The 21153-nt window shown below is 38.7% G+C and overlaps 1 protein-coding gene and 1 non-coding gene across 2 annotated transcripts in view; one reads left to right on the top strand and one right to left on the bottom strand.

Moving 5' to 3' along the window:
• GAS7 (growth arrest specific 7) overlaps positions 1 to 21153 on the top strand; it is a 2864621-nt gene that overhangs the window by 1045975 nt on the left and 1797493 nt on the right. The window lies entirely within an intron of this gene.
• TRNAE-UUC lies at positions 2734 to 2805 on the bottom strand. The gene has a single exon. It is a non-coding gene; the product is annotated as a tRNA-Glu (tRNA).

Raw genomic sequence — 21153 nt, 5'->3', positions numbered from 1 at the left:
TGGGTTTTCTCTGGGTACTCCAGTTTCCTCTCACATCCCAAAGACATGCTATAGGTGGAATGGACACTAAATTGGCCCTAGGTCTGAGTGCGTGCATGTGTGTGCCTTCTGTGGAAGGTTGGACGCTGGGCTGGCAACTCAACACTTTAAATCTCCACTGCCAATCATGAGCACACAGGTGATCTGCTGTGGCAACACCTAACCGGGAACATATGAAAGAAGAAGAAGAAGAAGAATGTAAGCCACAGGCTTGTTCTCTTAAATGTGAAAAGACTGCATTGGATATTGAACTGCAAAAATGTAACAATAGTGCACTCTGCTGTAAGAAAGCTAAATCAAGCATTTTGTGACTGTCTTTGATGTCAAAATTTGGAGCTGATATGTCTGGATGAAGGCATTCTGCCTATTGTTTTGAGGCCAGAGTTAATGGCTAGAATTTGCATGTATAAATGTCCTTTATTGCTCTGGTTTCTGACCAGGTGTAAAGAATGTAAATGTAGTTTCTGTTAGCCTGGGAACACCAGAGAAGTGTGAAGAATGATGTCATGTGAAGCAGCTCTGTGTTATCAATTTAAAGAGAGAGAGAATCAAAGAGTATCAGAGCATTTGTCTTGAGAACATCTAACTTACCAATCTGCTTGTATCTACATGTAAGTTATTTAGAACTGTGTTTTCTCTTAGATATAGCTAGGAAATAATAAGATTAGACTAGTTTGTTTTCTGTTATTTCAGAACTTTTCTACCGTATTATTTTAAGTATTTATCTGTGATCTCTAAACTCTTGACTAGCACTGTGTAGTAAGAAGTATTGTCTTGTGTTTTATTATTTATTATTAAATATTTTTAAACCTTTCAACCGTGGCTGTTTTATGTAGAGTTAATTTAAGCTCTAGAGTACATTGCATGTATATAGTGATACTGTACCAAGTCAGTATAATAAACCTTGATTATTCAGTCACACTTACCATTTGGATAATAATATTGCACAGTAATAATTGGTCACCCTTTCAGAAGGGCCTTTGAGTAGCTGATATTAGTGTGTGGTGGCAGCTGGTACTACCTTTTAGACTGGGCAGAAAAGGGGCACAGCTGGAGAACCTGTGCCAGCCGTCCCCAGGAGTGTCTGTGTGGTTGTATAAACTCTTATCTCAAAGCGTGTGTGTGTCAGATACCTGGGCAGGCACACAAAGCACTGGTTGGACAGAGAGGGTACTGGAGGTTTTAGCTTGCCCACTAGTCTGAGATCTGTACCCTATAGCTGTGCCAGTGGGGAGTCTTATTGGGGACCTGGAGAGAAAAGGAGCAACCAGCCCCAGACTGACTGTGATCTCTATGTGCTCTTAAGGGAAATTGTACTTTACTGTGTGTGTATTTATTATCCTTTCCCTATATGGACACCCCTCACTGGTGTTACTGGTGAGGATTGAGGCTTCTTGATTGCTGGGCCAGTGCACGGGCATCACAGAACCAATTAACATCCACAAAATGTAATCTTATATATATATATTTTTTGTCCACCAATAAAAAAAGATACATTTTTCAGATATTATTCCTGCTCCACTTACAGTGTTTTTTTAATTAGCATATACCCCATCACAACTCCTTGTTTTTGCTGATATATTTTCCATTGAATGTGCAATGACAAAGGTAAAAATGGTGAGTAGAGACTAGTTCTAAAATGAAGAATACATCCGAAACAAACAAAAAAGAACTAGTCGACACAGCTTAAGTAAAACCAAAAGATTTTAATCAAACTGGGTAAGCTCTTTCGTATTGAATGTGATACTTTATAAGACCATAAAATAACTAAATACTAAGGCCATTTTATATACTAACAAAAACAATTAATTGATCAATAAAGCAATCAACTGAATTAAATACAATAAAAAATATTAGAAACAGAACAATTCTAAATGAATCAATGCCATAGCCCTCTAGCCTAGCCTTGAGAACCAGCTGTAAAGGTTCCACACCATTTAATTCATATTCTTTATGAACTTGTAACAGGATAATCCATCTAGCTTCTGCCTGCTCACTTCTTTTGACGATATCTCCTCCACACAAATCTTCAGACAATACCTGTAGGACAAAAAATTTAAAAACATGTTCCCCTCCATTCACATCAATGTTTTTCACTAAAACATTCATAGAATCTCCTCTGCATATACTGTATGGGTGCCGTATAATTCATTCTTTTAACATGCAATTGTTTTTTCCAACATAAAAGCAGGGACAAACAACACACCTTGCCAGATAAGCTAGATTTCTAGTTGTACAATTTATTTACCTTAAAATAAAAAAGCCTTCTTGTCACTGGTGAATGAAACATGTACTATTGTGTACATATTCACAAGCCCTACACTTTCTACAAGGCCTAGAGCCATTATAACTAGCATCAATTAATTCTATATTGCCTATTATAACAGATCCTCCTTTTCAAATTTTTTTTATTCTTAAAAGCAAACTTTGATCTGCCCTTTCTATTGACCTAACCTTATCATCTGTCATTAATATTGGCCAATGCTTCTTCACCAAATCACACACCATAGGTTCATAGGCTCATAGGATGATACTAGGTTATTGGCCTGGAGGCCCTCATAAGCCTAGCCAAGAATTTTACCCATGTTCCCACAAAGTCAGCACCTGTTTTTCCTATCCAGCAGGGATACAGGTGGGAACCTAGTGGTATATTTTCTGCTTCCCATCCAGTCGTCCAGAAGAAAGTGTGATCTATTCCCATACAGGGAGTTGAACCCAGGCCACCTGGGTGAAAACCAGGAATCCTAACCTCTAGACCATATGGGACATCCCATATTAACATCAGTAGAAAAAATAAGAGGTAGTCTAGTGACACTAGAGTGTGATGGTAAAATATTACTAGATTCTTCATACAGAGAGAAATACAGCCTAGCTTTCACATCCCTGACCAGCTCTACTTCTTTCCTAACCTTAAAACCTTCATTCCTACAGTAACCCCTCTGACAAAGCTCTTCACTTAACTGACCAAACATCTCTTTTAAAACATTATCATTATTCAGCCTCGATGCTCACAAAAACTGACCCTTCATGCTATTATTGCAAACAAATTTTGGGTGCATACGGGACCTATGCAGAATATTATTTTGTCTGCATGGTTTTCTAAACAGTTTCATTTTGAAATATACAGCATCACATTTAAAAATGGTCACATGTAAAAAATCTTTACTTTCTGTAGAATAATTCAAAGTAAACCTCAGAAACATGGTGGTTCTTTCTAAGTAAGTGATAATCTCCCTTAAAACAGTCACTGAACCATCCCAAATGAAAAACACATCATCTACAAAATGTTTATAATGTTTCACATAGTTATAAAACTCACATGTATAAACATCAATGTTCTCCTAGTATGCTAGCACCATACTGGCATAGCTATTGGCACACGCAGTGCCATAGCTATGCCTAATATCTGCAAGTAAAGCTGATTATCAAAATAAAAACATTATTTTCTAAAACCAATTCAAGTAAGTAACAAATCAAACTGACTTGTGTACTCAAGTAGTCACTAAACTCAGTCAGAAATAATCTAACACACTCCACTCCAGTAGCATTGGGAATCACAGTGAATAAAAAGCAAACATCTAGGGTGACCATTAAATAATCAGAGGGATAAACAAAACTTTTAGAATAAATACAAAGAGTGTTCAAAAAATCTTTAAAATCTCTTAGCATTGACTGTGCTTGTACTAGAAATGGCCTCAGTTTTTTCCTCCAAATGTATGCAGAGGGGTTCAGTCAACCACCCAGGCCAAGGCCTGAAACTATCGATCTCATGGGTGGTCGTAATAAATCCTTGTGCACCTTCAGAAGGCCATAAAACACTGGAACTAATTTTTTTTCTACTAAAAAAATAAATATATAATGCATTACTAACAAGCCCTGTCATAAAGAAGTCACAAAGCATATAATGTACATGTCTCACACATTTATCTGTCTCAAGTTACAAATAGGTACAAAAGTGTCAACATCAGAAAGCAAAGCCATCATGCTATTGTAATAAAACTCAGTGTCCATGATCACCACTGCCCCATGTTTATATGTGGGGCATATCCGGAGAGATGCCTCTTCCTCTAACTGCTTCAGGGCTAAACATTAAGCTCTAGTCAAATTATAAAAAGTGAATACAACTACTGAATGCGAAAAACGTAAAACAGCGACAAAGCAGGAATGATAAAATATATATAATCTTTACTAACACAAATATCCAAAGCGCTTTTCGTCAAGCACAATGCCTGACTTCTTCAAAGGAAATGACATAGCATTAACATTCACATTAATATAGTTACATTAATTATTCAATTAACTAAAAGAACAGCCTGCTACAATGAATCATTAATCTAAAATTAATAATAAACCAAACCATACCAACACTTTGTTAGTTCATATACATCCCTAATGTTAATACTTACACAACCATAACAATATACATGTATAGAAAGTATAAAATATGTAAAGTGTAACAAAAACTATTGTTCAAAGAAATTTTTTAAAAATATATATTATCATCTTTTGAGACTCTTTAGTTTTAAAAGGCTAGCAATTGAACAAGTATCATTTATACCAGGATGGCAGTAAGCATATAATCTCACCTTCCATAGTAACTCTGTTTCCTCTAATTTTAAAGGTCTAGGGCCTCCTCTTTGATCCATCGGAGTATGATCAATTGCAATAAATTTAAAGCTATGGTCAGGGTTAATCGCAACATGTTTAGCTAGAGCATTATCCATTTTCAGATTTTTAATAGCATATATATGTTCATATATGCGATCTCTCAGCCTTCTCACAGTTTTCCCAATGTAGAAGGCCGGACATAATTTGCATCTAGCTAAATATGTTACAAAAGATGATAATATATATTTTTAAAAAATTTCTTTGAACAATAGTTTTTGTTACACTTTACATATTTTATACTTTCTATACATGTATATTGTTATGGTTGTGTAAGTATTAACATTAGGGATGTATATGAACTAACAAAGTGTTGGTATGGTTTGGTTTATTATTAATTTTAGATTAATGATTCATTGTAGCAGGCTGTTCTTTTAGTTAATTGAATAATTAATGTAACTATATTAATGTGAATGTTAATGCTATGTCATTTCCTTTGAAGAAGTCAGGCATTGTGCTTGACGAAAAGCACTTTGGATATTTGTGTTAGTAAAGATTATATATATTTTATCCTTCCTGCTTTGTCGCTGTTTTACGTTTTTCGCATTCACAAATTATAAAAAGTCACTGCATGAGGTGTGCTAAAAGCGCTCAACATATTGGCCTCACAAGTCTTATAAAAAGTTTCAAGTTTAGGAACAAAAATGCAAGGTTTCTTAAACATAATCACAGGTAAATGAATCAGCGAACAGTCTTAAACATCACATTCCTTACGAACAACTTCAAGTTTATAATAGCATTACAAACATTTGTTTGCCCTGCATGTATAAAAGACAAACCTTTATTTAACACATCCAGTTGTTCCTTTGTTAGCTGAAAGGATGAAATGTTATATATCAAACTCCTATTCTGTTCTTCATTGTAATTACTTCCATGCTTTGTTGCATCTGACCTTGCCACTCTTTGTATCGTTTTCTCCCTTGACTCACCGACCTGGCAGTTCTCGTTATTCTGTTTTCCCTTAAAAGGACAGGAAGGTTTGGAAAAACTGGTGGTGCAGAAGCAGTAACAGCTGCAGAAGTTTTCATTTATACCACTGGGACATCTTCTAAAACAGTAGGTGGTCTAATAGAAACATCATGAGTGCACTGACCCAAAAGTGCAGAAGTAAAAGCAGATAAATCTGAAACTTTAACTGGAGCTCTCTCAGATGGAACGTCTACTCGTGAAGGACAAATAACTTTAGTAACATCATGCAGTACTGATATACTTCCCAGTGTCTCAGCCAGGCAAAAATAGTGCCTTCTTTAAACTCTTTATAGTCCCGTTGCCTCTTTTTCGGCTTCTGAGACTGCAGCCGCAACTTATAAGCGAATACATTATTGTATAACTTGTCAAACAATAAATAATGTGTTTCAGAGATCGACTCTAAATATAAAGTCTGGTGCAACTGTTTAATATCCTGCTGCAATAAATCTATTTGTGACATAAAAAACTCAATCAACAGCCTCATATATCTGTTACTAGTATCAAGGTTCATCTGTTTCCATTTCTTAAGTAATTGAGGACATGCATTGCCATAGGTAGGCATTATGACAATACACAAACCTTTTGGGACTATGTTAAAGTTCAGGCAAGCTTCACAATGTAATCTTTGCCACCGTATATGTTTTTCAGTTTGAAAAATTTACTTTCTAGTTCTCTTTGTACATCACAGAAAAATTGAATGTTCATATTATCCATCACACTCATATTTTCAGATTCTTCCAATGAGTTCATTAGCAACAAATGATTATCTTCCATTCTCAATAATTGGCTTATACAATCACCAGTCTGTCTATCACTGGATACATCAGGATTATAATCCATTATAATATCTTGGCTCTCAGCCATGCCCTATGTAAAACAAAAGTTCAAGGTATGTACAACAACAAAGGCAAAAACCCTGAGTAGAAAAAATACAACTAAAACAAACACAAAGAACCAGTCAGCACTGCTTCAGTAAAACTAAAAGATTTAATCAAATTGGGTAAGTGCTTTCATATCGAATATAATATGTTATCAGACCATAAAATAACTAAACACTAAGGCCACTGTATATATTAATAAAAACAATTAATTCATCAATAAAGCAATCAACTAAATTAAATACAATAAAATACATCCTAGCAACAGCACAATTCTGAATGAATCAATGATGTAGCCCTTTAGCCTTGAGAACTGGCTTTAAAGGTACCACACCATTTAGTCCATATTCTTTATGAGCTTGTAGCAGGATAATCCATCTAGCTTCTGCCTGTTTAGTTCTATTGACAATATCTTCTCCACGCAAATCTTCAGTCAATACCTATAGGACAGAAAATTTAAAAACATGTTCCCAGTCTCATAGTATTTCCTCAGCAGATACTGTATCTGTGTTGCATAATTTGTTCTTTTAACATGCAGTTAGTTCCCAACATAAAAGCAGCGACAAACAACACACCGTGCCAGATAAATTAGATTTCTAGTTGTACAATCTGCATTTACCTTCATACAGATTAGTTATTGTCTGTCTGTCTGGCAACTGTCTTAGGCCATTGTAGCTGATTATTCTTTGTTTCCATGCCTGTCTCACAACGTGCCACTCCTGTTTTTTGTTTTTTTTTGTACAGGTATTATTTAGTACCTGCATATAAACGTTGATGGCATCACTTTAATGTTCTGTCCAAAATATGTTTATTATTGTTGTAAACTAACCCAATCATATACTGCTGCATCAGTTTTGCTCTGACTTTTTCTTGTTGTCTCAAACTAATAGTGACATTCATCTAACCATGATACCTCCCATGCCATTTGTTTGTTGTATCTCTTTCTTAAGTGTCCATTTATTGATATCATCTTAATGACATTGCTAAATGTGTAATAAGCTAAATATAAACGTATGCACACGTATCCATTCTAAGCAGAGACCTTGTGGAAGTTAGTGTTGCATAGTTGCAAGAAGGTTTGATTCATTCTAAACCTGAATGAATGCTATAAATATTTGTATACAAGAGCTAAAGCCATGCATTTTTTTTGCTTCCTCTAATGATAAAATATTCAACTCTTTTGTATGATGTATTTAACACTAGTCTAAAAGTTTAAATACTTGGTGCAATATAGGATCATTTTCTTTGAATTTTAACTCTACTGAGTGGCACAATTTATTTTAACTACTTGCTCCACTGGCACAGAGGGATAAAGCTCTGATTTTACCCAGATGACAAATATTTCATCAGTGCCATGAGCATTGGAAGGGCAGGCCAGAGGATTGGAGTGAGTGGTCACTGTCTGCTCGTTCATGCTTGGGGTGTGGCTGTGGCTCACCATGTTGCTGTTATCTAGCAAAAGCACTTGGTGTTTTACCAGTGATTACCAGCTTACTGCAGACATACTGCAGAGTGATGTTTCATAGATACCAGGAATAGCCATCATGACCATGCTTCTTTAGGGAGCAGCAGTATGTGAATCTCACTGCAGATGCTGCGACCCATAATTAGGCCACTCCACTGACATGCAGGCTGGCCTGGTCCCTTCCATTGTATAAAGGTCAAATGACTAGGTTGATTGAGTCTCAGCAGAGGAACAAAGGGGCCCTAGGACTAATGCCTAGAATGGGGATGCTTGACATTCACCCCCAGTGAAAGAAGTGAGGCTAGTGGGTAAATGTAGAAGAGCCATCAGGCAGGCTGAGGAGTGGTAGGGAATTGGGAAGGGGGGGTTGAGTTTTGGAGACTTTCTTTATTATGAAGACCTTTAGGTCATTTGCTTGTTTCTATACAAAAATTATTGGGTACTCTGCTTTTGTTTTCAGTGTGGAAGCTTCTCCTGCGATCTTAAGATAAGGTGAATATGCCAATGTAATGCCTGTTTACAAGAGAGCATTACATTGAACTGATTTACACCAAACGTCAGTCTTTCACATATCTGATTGTCAGATTTCACAAAAGCACTGTTTCAATATTATATACCGTATACTGTAGTATGCTGAAAACAATTCTCTATCTCACAAATCATTGTTAGCTCTGCACACCTTGCATGATGCTTTCACTCATTAACTAGTATTAGCATCATCTTTGTACTTTAGCACAAACAGGACAAACAGGAATATATTAGTTCATATCAGCTTTATTTTCAAATATGTTTTCATGAAAACCAAGTAAGTCAATGAGGTCTTCTTTAGCTTTTTGTGTGTGTGTGTGTGTGTGTGTGTGTGTGTGTGTGTGTGTGTGTGTGTGTGTGTGTGTGTGTGTGTGTGTGTGTGTGTGTGTGTGTGTATATATATATATATATATATATATATATATATATATATCATCATTATCATCAGCCCTCTTTCTCCCATTTTTTCTACATGGGGTCAGGGTATCATGTTAACAATGGCCAATTCTCTCAATTCAGTTCAACACTCCTGCCTTCTTCAACACTCATGCATGACTGTTGCAGATCTTCTTTCACACAATCCATCCACCTCTTTGCTGGATGTCCTTGCTTCCTCTTACCTTCTTCCTGTCTGCCCCAAATCTTCCTCACCAGATTGTCTTCTGATTTTCTGCACATGTCCAAACCACCGTAATCTGTTCTCTTTAATCTTTTCTGCAATTGGAGCTACTTTGTCTTCTGCTCTTATGTCCTCATTTCTTCGTCTGTCCCGCAGTGTGTATCCTACCACCTCTCTCAGGTACTTCATTTCCATCACCTCTAGCTTCTTCAACTGTTCTACCTTTACTGTCCAGGCTTCTTTGGCATTCTTCTGTCATAGACTACACCTAACACTCTAATGCCAGTTGCCTGCAGCCCCTTTGATTCTAGCTTTGACCACTTCATTCAGACTTCCCTTCTCCTCAACCAACACTCCCAGATACTTGAAGCTATTTACTTATTCCACTATCTTCCCTTTTATCTGTGTTTAGTTTCATCCCATGTGCTTTCAGTTTTGCATTCCATGCTCCTATCCTTTGCTGAAGTTCTAGCTCAGTCAGCTTGTAATGCCACATTGTCTGCATACAGCAACTTTGCTGATCTGTTCCCTCTGACCTGTTTCCATAGTCCATCACCAGTATGAACAGCAGTGGGCTCAGAGCTGAACCCTGATGTACAACCACACCCAGTGGGAACCCCTCTGTGAGGCTGAACACTGTCCGTACTTGAGTCATTGGGTTCTTGTACATAGCCTGCACTAATTCTACCAATGTTTCTGGGACTTCAAACCACTGCAGTACTGCCCAGATCAGCTTTCTTGGGACCTTGCCATATGCTTTCTCCAAATCTAGGAATGCCCACTTGGACTCTCTCCTCATCTCTAGCTTCTTCTCAAGTATCTGCCTCAGTGCAGACATTGGGTCAGCTGTGCTGCATCCTGATCTGAATCCAAACTGCTCATCTCCCATCTTTCATTCTACTACTCTGCGTATCCATTTATCAGTCACCCTCTCCAGAACTTTCATGCAATGCAATAGGAGTCTGATGCTTCTGTACTGCCCAAAGTTGTGGATGTCCCCTTTATTCTTGTACACTGTCATGAGTATGTTTATTCTTCAGTCATCTGGGATATGCATTTCTCTCCATACTGCTATTAGTAATGTCAGGAGCCATTTCTCCCTTATCTCACCCCCTGCATCTTTATCATATCTGCTGTGACCTTATCTGAGCTTGCTGCTTTCCCTGACTTCATTTTCCTTAGTGCTGTTCTTACTTCGTCTAGGGTGGGCTCCTCCTCTTCTCTCAATGTAGACTGTTTCAGGGGCAGTATAGCTTCTCTGGGGTTTTCTTCATTCAGAGGCTTCTGGAAATACTCCTTCCATCTGCCTTTGATGTCCTGTGGACTGGTGAGCAGGTTGTTGCTGGCATCCTTTATGAAGGCTGCCTGACTATCTTCTTTATATTATTGTCTTTGCCTTGCAGCCTGATATAGTTTCTTTGTGCCACCTACTGAGTCACTTTCCAGAAGCTGGTAGAGTGCATCCAATGCTCTATCCTTTGCTATTGCAACCTCTTTCTTGGCTTTGTTAGCCAACCAATAGTCCTTCTTAGCCTGGTCAGTCTTTTCTATCATCCACTTCTTCCTGCATTCCTTTCTTTTGATGACTTCCTGGACTTCTGCATTCCTCCACCAGCTTTCCTTATGTACCTTATTTCCATAACTGGCTTGGCCACATATCTTTTCTGTAGTCCTAACACATGCTGTTTTTAGGTGCTGCCATTCTTGTTAAATTCCACCTATTTCCTCCTCTTCTTAGGGCACTGCAGCCAAGAGTAATTCCTTGAACTGTTGTACTTTCTCTCCAGTCAACTTCCAGGACTTCAGCCTGGTCTCGGTTGAACTTAAAGCCTTCACTGACCACTGCTTGCAGCTGATTGTGGCAACTAATGGTTTATGCTGTGAGCCAGCTGTTTCATTGGGGATGACTTTACAGTCATGGATTGTACCCCAGTGCCTTTTCCTTACCAGGAGGAAGTCTACCCATGTTGCATGTTGGCTACTGTTGCATGTGATCTTGTCTAATAAAAAACAGCTAAAAAACGTACTGTCGAATGAAAAAACAAAATGTATTTACACAAACCAATAACTGGTAAGTGCTTTCGTTCTCAATACAAACTTCTTCAGACCAAGTTGTATTAGCAAACAGACTCCTTCAAATATATGCAAATACATCACATGACACAAATGAAATGACTTAACCCTTTCCTTCTCAAAACTATTTTAAAATTCTCCCTATCATTTATTCCTGGATAGGTACAGGCATTAAGCCTTACCTGCCAACAATATTCCTTATAATCTAACTTATCTTAGCATCCCATTTATTTTCATAATCAAATACTTGATCTATAATTATAAACTTATATGTAATAAGATCATTAGCATACTTAAAAACTGCATGCTTAGCCAGTGCATTATTACATTATTTCTTATGTACTGCCCTTAAATGTTTATTCACCTGAAAATAAAACTACCTAGCCATTCTTCTAATATAAAACTCGGGGAATTGTTCACATGAGGCTAAATAAACTACAAACTTACATTTACAGTCATACTTCTGTCGCAGTTTTATATAAAAATTCCTAGCCTCAATAAAAACCTTATCACTCACTAGCATATGCTCACACTGATTGCATCCCCCACACTTGAACATGCATATCAATAAACTTTCTTTGTAACTCTTATTAGTCCTATAAAAAATAGTCTTTTAGATTTTTACCCCGCTGTTAGCAAAAAGAGGAACTTCCCCAATAATATTTTTTGTGTCGTCAAAATTCATCAAAAATTTCCAATTAATCTTAATAACACCCTTAATATTAAAATCATGTACTGAATAAGGAAGAACACAGGCTAAAGTGTAATTCTTATTAATAGCCATATCTCTATTACTTGTACTCATTATTGTTTTCAACTATATTTGTATCTTTACTTTTACTGTTATTACTTTTGAATAGTTCCCTCTCAACAACCACACTACCCACCATTGCATCTATCACTATCCTATATTACTGGGGACATTCCTGTTTTTACTAATAGTAGGGGTAAAACTCTAAAAGACTATTTTTATAGGAATAATAAGAGTCGCAAAGAAAGTTTATTGAAAGGCATGTTCAGGTGTGGAGGATGCAATCAGTGTGAGCATATACTAGTGAGTGACAGAACCCACAGGGTCAGAGTTGCTGGCGCCATGTCAGACTCAAAGCCTGTCACAGGTGGTGTACCACAGGGCTCAGTCCTGGGCCCACTCTTGTTTGGCATCTACTTTTCCGAAGTACAAGCAAACACAGGAGGGTTATGGCTGACAAAGTTTGCAGATGACTGCAAACTGGGCGCCATAGTAGAAAACACATCTGACACAGATATCCTTCAGAAGGGTCTCACAGAAACGGATAACTGGTGCCAGAGCCATGGCCTAAAGTTAAATGCCAAAAAATGCATAGTCATACCCTTCGGGAAAAACAAGGTTACCCCTAGCTACCAAATAGGTGGCAATCCACTGAGTACAGAAGAAGTTATCAGAGACCTGGGGACCCAGGTTGATAGTAGTCTGTCATTCGACACCCATGTAGCTAAAGTAGTTAGGAAGACCTTCTACATTGCCCACCTTATCATGAAGGGATTCTCATCTAGATCAAGGGAGGTCATAGTCTCCCTATACTCATCACTCATCAGACCAATGATTGAGTACAATGCCCCATTCGGAATGTATCTGACCCGACACTTGCAGCAGCTGGAGAGGCCACAAAAGTTCCTCACCAAAAGGATAAAGGGTCTCAAACATCTGTCCTATGCTGCCCGACTGAAAGAACTCCAGCTCTATTCAGTCGCCACGCTTGCTCAGAGGTGACCTTTGCCTAACATACAAGGCCATGTCAAACCCAGATTTGATGAATATGCTTCACCTCAAAAAATCTAGATCCGTCAGAGCCACAAGGGCGGGAGACTTAAACCTCGACACGGCTATTAATAGGACGTGCTGGAGAGATAGATTCATCACCCAAAGACTCCCTATGCTGTGAAATAAAATCCCGGTATATGTGAGGCAGAGCACCTCGCTGGCCTTGTTCAAGAGAAATCTTGACCAATGGATGGGAGATCGCAGATATACCCCAGGGATTACCTCAGTGTCACTGCTCAACAGAGGCACAGCAAAATAATGGGTATAGTTCCCCATACTAAAGGGGTGGCGTAAGCCACAAAACTATGGGCTAGGCTTGTAAATGCCCTCGGGCAGATAGCCTAGTATGAACCTATGAACCTATGAACCTATGAACCTATAAGGTTTTTATTGAGGCTAGGAATTTTTATATAAAATTGTGAGAGAAATATGATTGTTAATGTAAGTTTGTAGTTTATTTAGCCTTATGTGAACGATGCCCTGCATTTTATATTGGAAGGATGACTAGGTGTTTTTATTTTAGGGTGAATGAACATTTAAAGGCAGTACATAAGAAATAATGTAATAGTGCACTAGCTAAGCATGCAGTCTTTAAGTATTCTAATGATCTTATTACATATAAGTTTATAATTATAGACCAAGTATTTGATTATGAAAATAAATGGGATACTAAGATAAGTTAGATTATAAAGAATATTGTTGGCAGGTAAGGCTTAATGCCTGTACCTATCCAGGAATAAATGATAGGGAGAATTTTAAAATAGTTTTGAGAAGGAAAGGGTTAAGTCATTTCATTTAATGTGTCATGTGATGTATTTGCGTATATTTAAAGGAGTTTGTTAATACAACTTGATCTGAAGAAGTTCATATTGAGAACGAAAGCGCTTACCAGTTGTGCGTTTGTAAATATATATTTTGTTTATTAAAGTTTTTTCATTCGACGGTAGGTTTTTTAGCCAGATTTTATTAGATAGTACCTTTGTTGAAGGTTGTGCGTTAGGGCTGGCAACTCAACACGTAAAAAATCAACTGCCAATCATTAGCGGACCGGAGTTCTGCTGTGGCGACCCCTAACCGGGAAAAGCCGAAAGAAACAACAACATTGTGTGCCAGTTTTATATAGCCATTTTGTTTGAGTTGATCTTGTGACTGTCACCCTTTCTGAACCATGTGTTGGCTACTATCAAGCCATTTGCCAGACAGAAGTCTGGATTTCCTTCTTTTTTCCTGTTTCCCCACCCATGTGGACCCAGGCAGTCCTCAGATCCTGTTCTGTCTGTTCCGATATGTGCATTCAAGTCACCCATTATCAACACCAATTTATGTTGTCCTGCTTTATCTAGTAGGTCCTACAACTGCTGTATGAATGCACTCTTTTCCTCACTATCACAATCCTGCTGTGAGACAGAGGCTGAGATTATGAATACTGCCCTACCATTACACTGGAGTCTGATTGCCATGACTCTGTCATTAATTCTGATCTCGTCTCTTAATATATAGGATCTCCGGTCTCCTCTGAATCATCATGTCCTCCACTTCCAAACTGTGTTCTATCAGTGAACCTACATTAAGCGTAGCAATTCTCAGTTCATGTTTGGCAGGTTGGTTGGTTTTACGTCCAGCTTTCATTCAACAGAGCTATCCCAGGTAACCCAGACTGGGCAACTAGACACCGGCCGGCCAGTAGCTTATTGACCCATTTCTGCAGCTGGCATACACTGGCCAATAGGGGCACATATACCCCTCCCACTATTAGCAAAGGTCCCTAGCTTAGGTCAGCGTAGGCCAGATCCTCAATCCACTTATTACCGGTAACTACCCATGCCCATTTTGGCGACATTGGTCAACATGACTGAATCATCTAGAGCCATATTTTACACTGTCAAGTGGCTAGCCCTGCCATGGCATGCAGTCTGTGATCCGTGTTCTCCTATCTTGAGGATACTGAGGACCACATTAGATGCCCAAAGCTGTTGGTCTGTGCAACTATTGCCCATATAGGGCACCACGTAGAAATTGTGCTGCTGCCCACAGCTCCAGTCATTGGTGAGTTTAACATGGAAACACTCGGCATGTTTTTTGGACATGGGAGAAACCCCATGGAGATACAGGGAGTGCATGCAAACTTCAAACAGACATTGATCGGTGGTCAGGATCGAACCTTGTACCTTGTGCATGGGAAGCAAAGACCTTAACCATTATGCCAACTGCTTTCTCAAAATGTGTGTGTGTGTGTGTGTGTGTGTGTGTGTGTGTGTGTGTGTGTGTGTGTGTGTGTGTGTGTGTGTGTGTGTATTTGTGTGTGTGCCTGTGCCTGTGTCTGTATACATTTTATATATATATATATATATATATATATTTTTTTTATGTTTATTAATGTTTATTTATTCAAAAAAAAAAATAAAATATATATATATATATATATATATATATATATATATATGTATAAAATCACTTGACAGACCCTTGAATCAGCCTTGCCCAGTCATAATACCTGTTAAATGACAATTTGAGTACAGACATTCTTGTAATGCGTGTACCCAAGCTGCTCAATTTACAGGCCACACAGAAGCATTTTTATGTGTTGAGGGGTAAAGCCCTTTGTACTCCACCCCCTGCTTCATTATTCTCATTATGAGCTTGCTGTGCCTCAGAGAAGGTGCAATCACCAATAAGCAATGTAACACTTATCTCACTTGTTTTTTAAGGCGGGCTGCCCTAATACCACCCAAAACTTGTTAGATGTGAGTGAAGAGAAAATGATCAAGAAAATATAAGCAGAGGACTCCAGCTGGTATGATTGAACAACAGTAGATCCATTGTGAGTGCCCAGCCAAGTGTCTGTAAGATTTCTTTGTTTTATTAAGGAACGTAATACATCCATTGGATACCCAAATGATATTTAAAACTGCTTCATTTGTTAAGACGTTATATGTGCTATTCTTTAAATTAAAGTCTTTATAGATTTTTAAAAATAAATGATCTCATTGCTTTTAATCAGAACATCATTTTTTATGTATTAACTTATATTTTTTAATGGTTGTTTTACTTGTGTACTATATTGATCGATGGATGTCATGAAAAAGCTTTAATGTTTATTCATTATAAAGTGTAAAATATAAACAATGTGAAATGTTTGCAGATGTTTCTAATTGTGTACAGTTTCCATCATGGCTGTGTGCGAAATTTTTTTTGTGTGTTAGTCATTTGCCAGTTTCTTTTCTAGTGTCCCATTGTTACTTTTTCTTGAATGTAAATTCCGAACTTTTTTCTCAGCCTATTTTGTACAGAGTAGTGGCAAACTTTGTAGAATGGTTCATGTATTCCGTGTTTTATTGACTTTATATATTTTAGACATAAAGAAATATCTGTTAAAATAGTTTATCAAGGTTCTACAACTAATGTGATCAATTTCTACAACATCTAGGCAGTCTTACACAGTCAAGTATACCAACTTTTTACTTGCTTTTGTATGTTTATATTAATTTATGCATTTTGGACCTTGGCTCTAATGCCCACACTATTATCCATCATGCAAGCAAGATTTGCACATTACTAAAATGGACAGGACATGAGTCATGAGCTTGTCAGGCCCAAAGCAGAGATAGCTGCCATCATAACATTGATATAAACATGCAAAATGATGCTCTGCAGTGATGCAGAAGCTCATGTCTGCCACCAGGCTGGAGTTAGGGCCTAATTAACAACACCTTCAGGGGATGAATGCCAGAAAGGGAAAAACTCCCCCATGGCTGACTTATGAATGCCCCTCTAGCTGGCTCGCACCCTTGTGCTGGGGATACCCAGTATAGGGTAAAAAAAACTGGTTTAAAACATTCAGGGGAAGATTTGATGATAGGCAGGCATAGAGAGAAAAAACATTTTGGAAAAAATATATATTTTAGTAACTAAGTTAAATCAACCAGGTAGAATCTACTTCACTGGATACCTAAGGGGAATAGGGCAAATACCAAATATGCAGCAATGAAGCAAAGGCATACAGCAGACTGTGTACAGCCCTGGTAAACACTGATATAATATTTCCAGCTGGACATCACTGCAGACCATAAACTCGCATGAGAGACGCAGATAAATGCAAGTCAATATAACATGCGTAGGCCAAGCCTAAACAGAGACATATTATGCAGTGTTAGTACAAGTGACAAGGTACACCGTCACAGAAAACTTTTGAGTAGCAGGTATTTGTTTATTTGTTTTTATTCATGGAGCAAATGAACTGATCTAAGATTAACAAGTCTCAGACATGACAAACTACAAAGTCACTTAGAGTATAAACTAATGAAACGGAAACAAGTTGCACGAACAAAGTGTAATCTAAGAATAAATGACACATCATGGCACAAGCAAACAGCATGTTGCCAACAATAAGCCATTCAAACATTTCATAAACAGGAGTGGCAAACAAAAATTCAGGTCAAACCAGCTCTCACTCTTACAAAGCAGAATGCCATTTGCCCTGGTCCTACAAAGGGGAACATCATCTGCCTTTATGCCATTATTTGTTAGAAATGGCAGTTAAATGGCATGGCACCACAAGGCCATGGCCAGGGCTGGAGGCATTCCCCACAAGAGCATGGCCAGGGCTGTAGGCATTCGACTTCACAAGAGCATGTCCAGGACTGGAAGCATTCCCTTCACAAGAGCAGAGCCATGGCTGGTGACATTTCCCTTCACAAGAGCATGGCCAGGGCTGGTGACATTCCCCTTCACAAGTGCAGGGCCAGGGGTGGTGGCATTCCCGTTCGCAAGAGTGTGTCCAGGGCTGGTGGCATTCCCCTTCACAAGAGCAGTGCCAGGGCAGGTAGGAATCCCCTTCACAAGAACATGGCCAGAGGTGGTGGCATTCCCCTTCACAAGAGCATGGCCAGGGTTGGTGGCAGTCTCCTTCGCAAGAGTGTGTCCAAGGCTGCTGGCAGCCCCCCTTTACAAGAGCACAAGCATAGCAGATGACAGTCCTGTTCAGAAGAGTAAGAGCAAGAGTAAAAAGATGGTTTTCCTTTTGTTAAGAGTGTGAGCAGATAGATGGCATTCCATTTCATAAGACCGAGTACGCACAGATGGCATTCCCTTCATAAGAACAGGAGTGGACAGATGACACAAGAGTGGGACTGAACAGATAACATTCACCTTCATAAGAACAGGAAGGATAGATGGCATTTCTTTTCATAAGAGTGGGAGCAGACAGATGGCATTCCCCTTCATAAGAGCGGGAGTGGACAGATGGTATTCGCCTTCATAAGAGAAGGAGCAGACAAGTGGCAGTCCCTACATAAGAGTGGAGTGGACAGAAGGCATTCCCCTTATTAAGAACAGAAGCAGACAGATGGCATTCCCCTTTCATAAAAGTGGGAGTGGACAAGATGGCATTCCCCGTCATAAGAGTGGGAGCGGACAGATGGCATTCCCCTTCATAATAGCAGGAGTGAGAAGATGATATTCCCTTTCATAAGAGCAGAAGCAGACAGATAGCATTCCCTTTATAAAAGTGGAGTGGACAGATGGAATTCCCCTTCTTAAGAACAGGAGCAGACAGATGGCATACCCCTTTACAAGACCAGGTGCTCATACGAGTGGAGTGGACAGATGGTATTCCCCTTCTTAAGAATGGAAGCAGACAGATGGCATTCCATTTCATAAGAACAGAACCAGTCAGATGACATTACACTTCATAAGAATGGAAGCAGTCAGATGGCATTCCCCTTCATAAGAACAGAAGTGTACTTATGACATTCTCCTTCAAAAGAGTGGAAACAGACAGATGTCATTTCCCTTCATAGCAGAAAGAGTGGGTAGATGACATTCTGCTTCATAAGAACAGGAGATGATAGATGGCATTCCCCTTCATAAGAGTGGGAACGGACAGATGACATTCCCCTTCATAAGAACAGAAGTGGCCAGATGGCATGTCCCTTCATAAGAACAGGAGTGAACAGATGGCATTCCCCTTCAGAAGAACATTAGTGGTCAAATGGCCCTCCCCTTCATAGCAGTGGTAAAGGACAGATGGCATTCCCCTTCATAAGAATAAAAGTTCACACATGGTATTTCCCTTCAGAAGAACATGAGTAGTCAGATGGCATTCCCCTTCATAAGAATGGGCACTAACTGAAAGCATTCCCATTCAAAACTGAAGAATAAGCAGATGGTATTAACCTTTTCAAAAGAAGGATGGGACAGATAACATTCCCTTTCTTGGGACCTGGAGCAGGTCAGAATACATTCCCCTTCATAAGAGTAGGATCAGGGAGATGGAATTCGCCATTACTAGAGCAGGAGTGGGTCAGATGGTATCCAATTTTACTAGATGAATGAAAATACTTACAAAAGCAGGAGCAGAACAGATGACATTCCCCTTCAGAAGAATTGGGGCAGTCAGATGACATTCCCCTTCAGAAGAATTGGAGCAGTCAGATGACATTCCCCTTCAGAAGAATTGGGGCAGTCAGATGACATTCCCCTTCAGAAGAATTGGGGCAGTCAGATGACATTCCCCTTCAGAAGAATTGGGGCAGTCAGATGACGTTCCCCATCACACCAGAATCTGGCAGATGGCATTCAGTTTTGCAAAAGTTAAAGCAGGGCATATGATGTTCCCCTTTAAGATAGTGATAGCAGGTATATGGCATTTCCCTTTACAAGAGCAACCTCAGGCAAATGGCAGTCTCCTTCAGAAGAGTGGTAGTTAACTGATGGCATTCCTGTGCACAAGTGCCAGATAGGGCAGATAGCATTCCCTTTCACAGGAGAGGTAGAAGGCAGTAAGTTATTGAATAAAATAAGTAAAATTCTACTAGACCCTAGTATGGTAATTTGTTTTTTGCTGATGAAACACAGTCATGCAAAAGGGTTTATGTGCATAAAAGTAACAAAAGATGACAAGATTCTTGAATTAAATTAGACACAACAATTTAACTTCAGATAAAAAAAGAATCATAATTACTTTGCCAATATCTATTCTCATAGGGTGCCTCCTGTCTTCATGTGTGTGTGTGTGTGTGTGTGTGTGTGTGTGTGTGTGTGTGTGTGTGTGTGGGGTGACAAAACTAGTCAGACTGGGGTGACTTTATGGGTGCCCATTCAGTTTACGAGTCTACAAGAGATAGGATACAGGAAAAGAGCTTCATACCTGTCTGTAGCTGAGGATCATTAGCATGGTAATCCTTTTTAGTAGGAACCTTTGATGCGTTTTTAACTGTCTGAAATGTTTGGCTATGTACATACTAAAAGGGGCATTATGTATTGTAGAACTGGTCTGACCAAGACACTGAATGGAGGATTGGATTGGTAAAATTTTTTGACCTGGATGAGATACCTTTATTTATTAATTGGGCTAGACTGAAGAATTTCTTAACTAATGTTGCTAAGTGATGGTCAAAGGGTAAGGAGTTGTGTGTAAAGTTGCTTTGATTTCTGATGACTTTATCAGTCTGGAATGGGGTGCTCCTTATCCTGTGTTAGCAATGGCACCACAAATATTGAATTAATTATTTGTATTTAATATAACCAAATTTCTAATATACCATTAATTTGTGTGGTTTAGCTCTTACTGTAATAGTATAGTATCATATGTGAGCAGTTGGCCACACCCAGCTTGTAGTCAACACCAAATGTTGTAAGCCATAGAACTGTGTTAGTGGATAGCTCCTACAGGACATAGATGCTTAGGGCTTCCAGTATTGATGGATGGAAGTTGTCACCTTTTTGGTTTCTGCTGTTCAATAAATGGACATGAAATGCACTGGCATCGGTAACAGCTGAGGCTACATGGGGGTTGAAAGGCTTGCAGTTGAATTTTAAGACCTCATTTTATAGTTTTAATAGGTGTGTCTTTCTAAAATCCTTGAATAGAGGGTGTTTGTGGTGGGTGTAGATGCTCTAAAGGAGAAGATTCCTGATTTTAGATTGGATGTTACCAGCAATGGCAGTACTGCAGAAGTACGCTGAATAAGAATGAAGCCAAGAATATTTTAACCTCTAACTACTTGTACAAATGAGTTTAGCATTTACCAAGTCTAGGAATTGCACTGAACTTTTATGGTATATTTGCTTTAGTTTATCGATGGATAGTTAAAATCACCCTTCAAAGACATTT

Source organism: Protopterus annectens, chromosome 14.part0, assembly GCF_019279795.1.
Source record: "Protopterus annectens isolate FY-2018-M chromosome 14.part0, PAN1.0, whole genome shotgun sequence".
NCBI lineage: Eukaryota > Metazoa > Chordata > Ceratodontiformes > Protopteridae > Protopterus > Protopterus annectens.
Note: the sequence above shows the minus strand (reverse complement) of the source record. Positions and strands in the feature narration are given on the sequence as shown.